This window comes from Oncorhynchus clarkii, chromosome 3 (genome assembly GCF_045791955.1).
Source record: "Oncorhynchus clarkii lewisi isolate Uvic-CL-2024 chromosome 3, UVic_Ocla_1.0, whole genome shotgun sequence".
Taxonomy (NCBI): domain Eukaryota; kingdom Metazoa; phylum Chordata; class Actinopteri; order Salmoniformes; family Salmonidae; genus Oncorhynchus; species Oncorhynchus clarkii.
Genome location: NC_092149.1, coordinates 81977243 through 81986055, shown reverse-complemented (window position 1 = coordinate 81986055; position 8813 = coordinate 81977243). Strand labels below are relative to the sequence as shown.

At 43.1% G+C, this 8813-nt stretch overlaps 1 pseudogene; it reads left to right on the top strand.

Moving 5' to 3' along the window:
- The first annotated feature begins 521 nt into the window (after window positions 1-521).
- Window positions 522-8813, top strand: part of LOC139405509 (FERM and PDZ domain-containing protein 4-like) — a 66986-nt pseudogene continuing 58694 nt past the window's right edge.

Here is an 8813-nt window from a genome sequence, read left to right as displayed (position 1 = left end):
CCAAACAACCCCAGATTCCCCCTACAACCCCAGCTGCCACACTACATCCCATCTCTCTCTCTTCCTCTCTCCCTGCCCGCCCCTCACTCTATCTGTCTGCCTCTCTCTTTCTGTGTTTGTGTGCGCCTCTCCCTCGCTCTCCCTCACGCCTCTCCCTCGCTCTCCCTCACGCCGTGTCTCTTCAAAGCGGTTGTTACTGCGCGGCCCCTGCACATCATTCCACTGCGATGGAAATTAAATGAAGGTGGCTTAACGAACGGATCCAGGCATGCTTTGAAGGATGTAGCCGAGGGAAGCGCCACTGCCAGATCCTTTTCCACAGGCTGTGGATTTGTGCCGCTGATGCGAGGACACAGCAATCACTCAGCCGTGCAGAAGCCCCGACAAGAGGACTAATCTCTCCACCTGACTTGTGGAAGCTACAGCTTTTTTTCCTCCCTGCATTATTTATCCCCACCGCTAAAGACAGTGGGACAATGGAGCCAGCTACCTGAAGTAGATGATCAATTTGTAGCCTTGGACGGACAGACCACAGTTTGCTGCGCACATGGATGTGTTTAGCTTTGTGAAGATGCCAAAGCTGTCAGGGTGAGTCTAACGGATGTTGTTTAATTCGCCTGTCTGCTTCCATGCCACTTGTGTAATAAACGGTGGTGGATCTTTTACCCACAGGCGTGATTCACATAGAAAACAGGGGATTTAAAAAGCGCCACATATAGTGGAATCTGGTGTAATGTTTGTAGAAACTGCACATACTGTTAAAATTATTATTATGATGACTTAGTCTGAGTGCTGTCACATGCGATTCATGTGAGATGGAGAGAGAGAGAGTGAGAGAAAGAGAGAGAGAGAGAGAGAGAGAAAGAGAGAGAGAGAGAGAGAGAGAGAGAGAGAGAGAGAGAGAGAGAGAGAGAGAGAGAGAGGAAAAAGTGGGATGGAAAGGGGGGAGGAGAGAGAGAGCTTGAGAGAGAGAGATTGAGTGAGAAAGAGAGAGAGAGACAGAGAAAGAGACAGAGAAAGAGAGAGAGAGACAGAGAGAGAGACAGAGAGGAAAAAGTGGGATGGAAAGGGGGGAGGAAGAGAGGGGGTGAAAGCAACAGAGAGTGACTGAAGTGAAGTGCTCCATGTGTCTGAACTTAATGAGGTGCTTTTATCAGAATGTGAATATGTGGTCAATTTTCAATCTGCCACTACACATTCATACTCAGTTGCAACATGTAATGGAGTGTTTTATGGTGGGGTTTAAAGCATAGGCACATACCCGTGAATTATTGGTTGGCAGGGACATTTATGTTAACCCTAAAATCACATTTTGATGAATTATATAGTTACATTTTTCAAGGTAATATTAGATATTTATACAGGAGTGTTTAAGTGTTTTATTTCTGAGTAAATCAACCATGTAAAATCAAGACAAAGATATTGTAATTTGTTATGAGTACCCTTTGAGTGTATATTGAACTGGGCAAAACTTTTGAAAATCATTGCAACAGTGCGATATGAGGCAGACATTTTGCCCATGTCATGTTAATCTTAAGCAAATAGTGAGCATCTAGAAGACAACTCCAAATAGTGAGCATCTAGAAGACAACTCCAAATAGTGAGCATCTAGAAGACAACTCCAAATAGTGAGCATCTAGAAGACAACTCCAAATAGTGAGCATCTAGAAGACAACTCCGAATAGTGAGCATCTAGAAGACAACTCCGAATAGTGAGCATCTAGAAGACAACTCTGAATAGTGAGCATCTAGAAGGCAACTCCAAATAGTGAGCATCTAGAAGACAACTCCAAATAGTGAGCATCTAGAAGACAACTCCAAATAGTGAGCATCTAGAAGACAACTCCGAATAGTGAGCATCTAGAAGACAACTCCGAATAGTGAGCATCTAGAAGACAACTCCGAATAGTGAGCATCTAGAAGACAACTCCGAATAGTGAGCATCTAGAAGACAACTCCGAATAGTGAGCATCTAGAAGACAACTCCGAATAGTGAGCATCTAGAAGACAACTCCGAATAGTGAGCATCTAGAAGACAACTCCGAATAGTGAGCATCTAGAAGACAACTCCGAATAGTGAGCATCTAGAAGACAACTCCGAATAGTGAGCATCTAGAAGACAACTCCGAATAGTGAGCATCTAGAAGACAACTCCGAATAGTGAGCATCTAGAAGACAACTCCGAATAGTGAGCATCTAGAAGACAACTCCGAATAGTGAGCATCTAGAAGACAACTCCAAATAGTGAGCATCTAGAAGACAACTCCAAATAGTGAGCATCTAGAAGACAACTCCAAATAGTGAGCATCTAGAAGACAACTCCAAATAGTGAGCATCTAGAAGACAACTCCAAATAGTAAGCATCTAGAAGACAACTCCGAATAGTGAGCATCTAGAAGACAACTCCAAATAGTGAGCATCTAGAAGACAACTCCGAATAGTGAGCATCTAGAAGACAACTCCGAATAGTGAGCATCTAGAAGACAACTCCAAATAGTGAGCATCTAGAAGACAACTCCAAATAGTGAGCATCTAGAAGACAACTCCAAATAGTGAGCATCTAGAAGACAACTCCAAATAGTGAGCATCTAGAAGACAACTCCGAATAGTGAGCATCTAGAAGACAACTCCGAATAGTGAGCATCTAGAAGACAACTCCGAATAGTGAGCATCTAGAAGACAACTCCAAATAGTGAGCATCTAGAAGACAACTCCAAATAGTGAGCATCTAGAAGACAACTCCAAATAGTGAGCATCTAGAAGACAACTCCAAATAGTGAGCATCTAGAAGACAACTCCAAATAGTGAGCATCTAGAAGACAACTCCGTATGAAGTGTGTTGAGCCTCCATGAATCAGGGTGAGTTGCCAAACCATAATGTATCTGATTACTCCAAGGTTGTCAACACATTACCTGCACATACAAGTCATTTTACGAGCCTCTGAGGTTCGACTACAGTGCCATGCAGTTATAAATAGGCAACAAAATAAAACGATAGGAAAGGTAACTGGAATATGTGTCTGTCTGTATGTATGTGTCATAACAATTCTGAGTAAGATTCATACATTTTTCAGACCGACAGTCACATTTTGCACCGGTTGGGATTTCTGCATTTTCTTGATCTGAATCTAGATAATCTTCCTGAGGGATTTGCTTCCATCAGCAACACTGCAACACTGTCTATGGCTGGGATATAATCAGTTTATCATCTAACTTCATATCACATTTCACATTCAAGGCATTTCCTGTTAAAACCAAGACAAGATCCTCAATGAAACACAAGTACAAGATTCATACATTTTCCAGACCGACAGTCACATTTCTGCATTTTCTTGATCTGAATCTAGATAATCTTCCCGAGGGAAGATTCACTGAATTCACTGAAAAAAATGGACTATTGAATGACAAATGAAAAGCAAATTAGAAACATTTATGGCATTGATTTTCTGTATATTCCCTGTCTTTGTACTAGGGATGATTCATTTATGAGTTTATCCAAAACGCTATGTTCACCAATTTTCCACATTTGTGTTGTTTTGTCTGAAATAATTGGTTATGAGAACCTTTATGTCTGTGTAATATATTACTTTTCTCAGATTATTTTATTCTTACATTTTAGATGTGTATGAAAAATGTATTTTATATTTTTTTAACGTTTATATATCCATTGTTTAACTGGAATGGAATTTTTGTATCCTGTGTATTTCAAATCTAATGTTATTAATCGCGTGCACCGAATACAACAGGTGTAGTAGACCTTACAGTGAAGCGCTTACTTATGAAGCGCTTCAATAACAATATATACAGGGGGGTGCCGGTACAGAGTCAATGTGCAGAGTCACCGGTTAGTTGAGGTAGTATGTACATGTAGGAAGAGTTCATTAAAGTGACTATGCATAGATGACATCAGAGAATGGCAGTGGTGTGGAGAGGGGGGGGGGGGGGGGGGGGGGGGCAATGTGAATAGTCTGGGTAGCCATTTGACTAGATGTTCAGGAGTCTTATGGCTTTGGGGTAGAAGCTGTTTGGAAGCCTCTTGGACCTAGACTTGGCGCTCCGGTACCACTTGCCTTGTGGTAGCAGAGAGAACAGTCTATGACTAGGGTGGCTGGAGACTGACAGTTTTCAGGGCCTTCCTCTGACACTGCCTGGTATAGACGTCCTGGATGACAGGAAGCTTGGCCCCGGTGATGTACTGGGCCGTTCGCACTACCCTCTGTAGTGCCTTGAGTACGGAGGCCGAGCAGTTGTCATATCAGGCAGTATTTGACTATGATATGTGGTTGTGTCACCTAGCTATCTTAAGATCAATGCACTTTTGCCACATACTGTAAGTGGCACTGCATAAGAGCATCACTCCAACCTAAGTGTATGTAAACGTCCGACTTCAACTGTTTTGGAATGAAACTCTTCAATTATTATCTCAAGTATTACATGTGTCTTTTTTAAGTGGAACTGACAGTGTTTTAACTACTTTGCGGATATGAAAACAGACAGACAGTCACACTATCAGTAAAACAATGCTTCAAATCCAACTTTATAAGAGGTTTTAAAAATAGGTTTGAAAGGCCATGACTTTTATTTTACCTTTTTTTAGCTAGGCAAGTCAGTTAAGAACACATTCTTATTTTCAATGACGGCCTAGGAACAGTGGGTTAACTGCCTGTTCAGGGGCAGAATGACAGATTTGTATCTTGTCAGCTCGGGGGTTTGAACTTGCAACCTTCCGGTTACTAGTCCAACGCCCTAACCACTAGGCCACCCTTCCGCCCCATGATGGAGAGTTAAGGCATTGTTTACAGAATGGATGCCGTTCAACGCATGATTCATAGAATTCTCCAATACATTTCTTGGTAGTCCAAAAATAATGCTATTATGTTGTAAATCACAGTGGCCTGGTACATTGTTTGCTGCCTCCATTGGGATGCACTGTTTCAGTTTCAATCACTCAATATTTTGAACAAAGAAAATGGACAACTCTAACTAAGGTTGGGAATGTCAATAAAAATCAAATTAGCAAGAGGCAATGATCAAAAGTCAGTCATAACGTGGCTAATAGGCTAGCGCACATGTGTCAAGGCCCGCGGGCCAAATAGGGCACACAAGCGAGTATAAATGAGTCAACAGTTTGAGTCATCTACTAATTACAGCCTGATGCGCTCGCGTTGGTGCATGAACCTTTTACTGTAGTGGGCTAAATCAGGGTCACACAGAGTGTACACCTCACACACACGGTTTTTACAAAGAAGACACCTGTACCATGTCAGATATAGAGTTCAAATTTATTTCATTTTGAGTGTTGCATCCTAATATTACACGTTATATACATCACAGAAGACTGAAGTATAACAAAACCGTTTGAAAAACCGTTTGACCTAGAAACAGCAGATTTTCGGCGTTTAACAGTTTTTTATATATATATATACATATAACATTCCACCCATGAGGCCACTAGGTCATTTGACTGCAAGAAAGGGCTAAACTTCAATTGCACTGCTTTCATGTGTCCGGTTCAATAACGAGCAGTGGTGAGAATGTGTACTTTTTGATTAGGGTCACAGCATATTAGGCACATCTGCAAGCATTGCAGCTAAATCTGGATGTATCTCTTTTAACACGTAAAAACGCAATATACAGCACCATATGTACATACAGCGCATTTGGAAAGTATTCAGACCCCTTAACTTTTTCCACATTTTATTGTTTTTTTTCCCCTCATCAATCTACACACAATACCCCGTAACGACAAAGCAAAAACAGGTTTTTAGTCATTTTTGCAAATGTATTAAAAATGAAAACATAACATTTACATAGGTATTCAGACCCTTTAATCAGTACTTTGTTGGATCACCTTATGCAGTGATTACAGCCTCGAGTCTGCTTACAGTATAACACTACAAGCTTGGCACACCTGTATTTGGGGAGTTTCTCCCATTCCTCTATGTAGATCATCTCAAGCTCTGTCAGGTTGGATGCGGAGCATCACTGCACTGCTATTTTCAGGTCTCTTCAGAGATGTTCGATCGGGTTCAAGTCCGAACTCTGGCTGGGCCACTCAAGGAAATTCAGAGACTTGTCCCGAAGCCACTCCTGCATTGTCTTGGCTGTGTGCTTAGGGTAGTTGTCTTGTTGGAAGGTGAACCTTCGCCCAAGGCTGAGGTCCTGAGCGCTCTGGAGCAGGTCTTCATCAAGGCTCTCTCTGTACATTGCTCCGTTCATCTTTCCCTCGATCCTGACTAGTCTTCTGGCCCATGCTGCTGAAAAACATCCCAACAGCATGATGCTGACAATGCCATGATTCACCGTAGGGCTGGTGCAAGGTTTCCTCCAGACGTGACGCTTGGCATTCAGGCCAAAGAGTTCAATCTTCAGGCCAGAGAATCTTGTTTCTCATATTCTGAGAGTCTTTAGGTGCCTTTTGGAAAACTACACAGAGGGCTGTCATGTGCCTTTTACTGAGGAGTGGCTTCCGTCTGACCACTCTGCCATAAAGGCCTGATTGGTGGATTACTGCAGAGATGGTCGTCCATCTGGAAGGTTCTCCCATCTTCACAGAAGAACTCTAGAGCTCTGTCAGAGTGACCATCGGGTTCTTGGTCACCTCCCTGACCAAGGCCCTTCTCCCCCGATTCCTCAGTTTGGTCTGGCAGCCAGCTCTCGGAAGAGTCTTGGTGATTCCAAGCTTCTTACAATTAAGAACGATGGAGGCAACTGTGTGCTTGGGGACCGTTAATGCTGCAGAATATTTTTGGTACCCTTTCCCAGATCTGTGACTCGACACATGTCTGTCTCGGAGGTCTACGGATAATTCCTTCGACCCCATGGCTTGGATTTTGCTTTGACATGCACTGTCAACTGTGGGACCTTAAATAGACAGGTGTGTGCCTTTCCAAATCATGTTCAATCAATTGAATTTACCACAGGGGGTAAATCAAGAAACATCTCAAGGATGATCAAATGAAACATGATGGACCAGAGCTAAATTGAGTCTCATAGCAAAGGATCTGAATACTTATGCAAATAAGGTATTTCAGTTTTTTTTTTTTTATAATACATTTGCAAAAATTTCTAAAAGCCTATGTTTCCCTTTGTCATTATGGTTTATTGTGTGTAGATTGCTGAGTAAAAAAAAAGGTTAATTTGAGAATAAGGCTGTAATGTAACAAAATGTGGAAAAAGTCAAGGGGTCTGAATACTTTCTGAAGGCACTGTAAGTAGACATTATAAAAGATACATTTTTTTCTAATTAACAAATGACCTGCCGAATTCGTTATGTTTTTTCAATATAGCCCATTCGCTGATTGAGTTACAACTTAACTATGTCGAGAGCACTAGCCTATGCCATATGGACACATAGATACACTCTGATCCATTGGTGGCTAAAGAAATGAGAGCAGAGAACTCAGAGATAGCCTATAGGCCAGTGAAGCAGTAGGCTTATAACTTCCATCATCAACGAAGTAAAATACATAGGCCTCAAGCTGACAAATAAAAAGAGTAGAAAATATCCTGCTCGCTCGATGCAAGCAACACTGTAGCATGCATGAGAGCACCAGCTGTTCCAGACGACTGTGTGATCACGCTCTCTGTAGCCGATGTGAGCAAGACCTTTAAAACAGGTCATTCACAAGGCCAGACGGATTACCAGGGTGTGTACTCAGAGCACTTGCCGACTGGCAAGTGTCTTCACTGGCATTTTCAACCTATCCCTGACCGAGTCTGTAATACCCACATGTTTCAAGCAGTCCCCCATAATCCCTGTGCCCAAGAACACTAAGGTAACCTGCCTAAATGACTACCACCCCGTAGCACTCACGTCAGTAGCCATTAAGTGCTTTGAAAGGCTGGTCATGGCTCACATCACCACCATCATCCCGGAATCCATAGACCCACTTCAATTTGCATACCGCCCCAACAGAGCCACAGATGACGCAATCTCAATCGCACTCCATACTGCCCTTTCCCACCTGGAACAAAAGGAACACCTATGTGAGAATGCTGTTCATTGATTACAGCTCAGCGTTCAACACCATAGTGTCCACAAAGCTCATCACTAAGGTAAGGACCCTGGAACTGATCACCTCTCTCTGCAACAGGATCATGGATTTACTAACACCCCCAGGTGGTAAGGGTAGGCAACAACACACTGATCCTCAGGCTGTCGCACCGTCAACGATGAGACAGCCTATAGGGAGGAGGTCAAAGACCTATCAGTGTGGTGCCAGGCCAACAACCTCACCCTCAATGTGAGCAAGACTAAGGAGCTGATCGTGGACTACAGGAAAAGGAGGGACAAACATGCCCCCATTTACATCGACGGGGCTGAAGTGGAACCGGTCGAGACTTTCAAGTTCCTTAGTGTCCACATCACCAACAAACTATCATGGTCCAAACACACCAAGACAGTCGTGAAGAGGGCACGGGTCCCCAGATCCTCAAAAAGTTAAACAACTGCACCATCAAGAGCATCCTGACCGGTTGCATCTTCGCATGGTATGGAAACTGCTCGGTATTTGACCGTAAAGAGCTACAAAGGGTGCTGCGTTCGGCCCAGTGCATCACTGGGGCCAAGCTTCCTGCCATCCAGGATCTATATACCAGGCGGTGTCAGAGGAAGGCCCAAAAATGGGGCCCATGATAAATCAAAGGCTTCAGTCACCCAAGTGCTAGACTATTCTCCCTGCTACCGCACGGCAAGCAGTACCGGAGCCCCAAGTCTAGGTTCAAAAGGCTCCTTAACAGCTTCTACCCCAAGCTATAAGACCGCTGAACAATTAATCAAATGATCACCCAGACTATTTACACAACTGCTA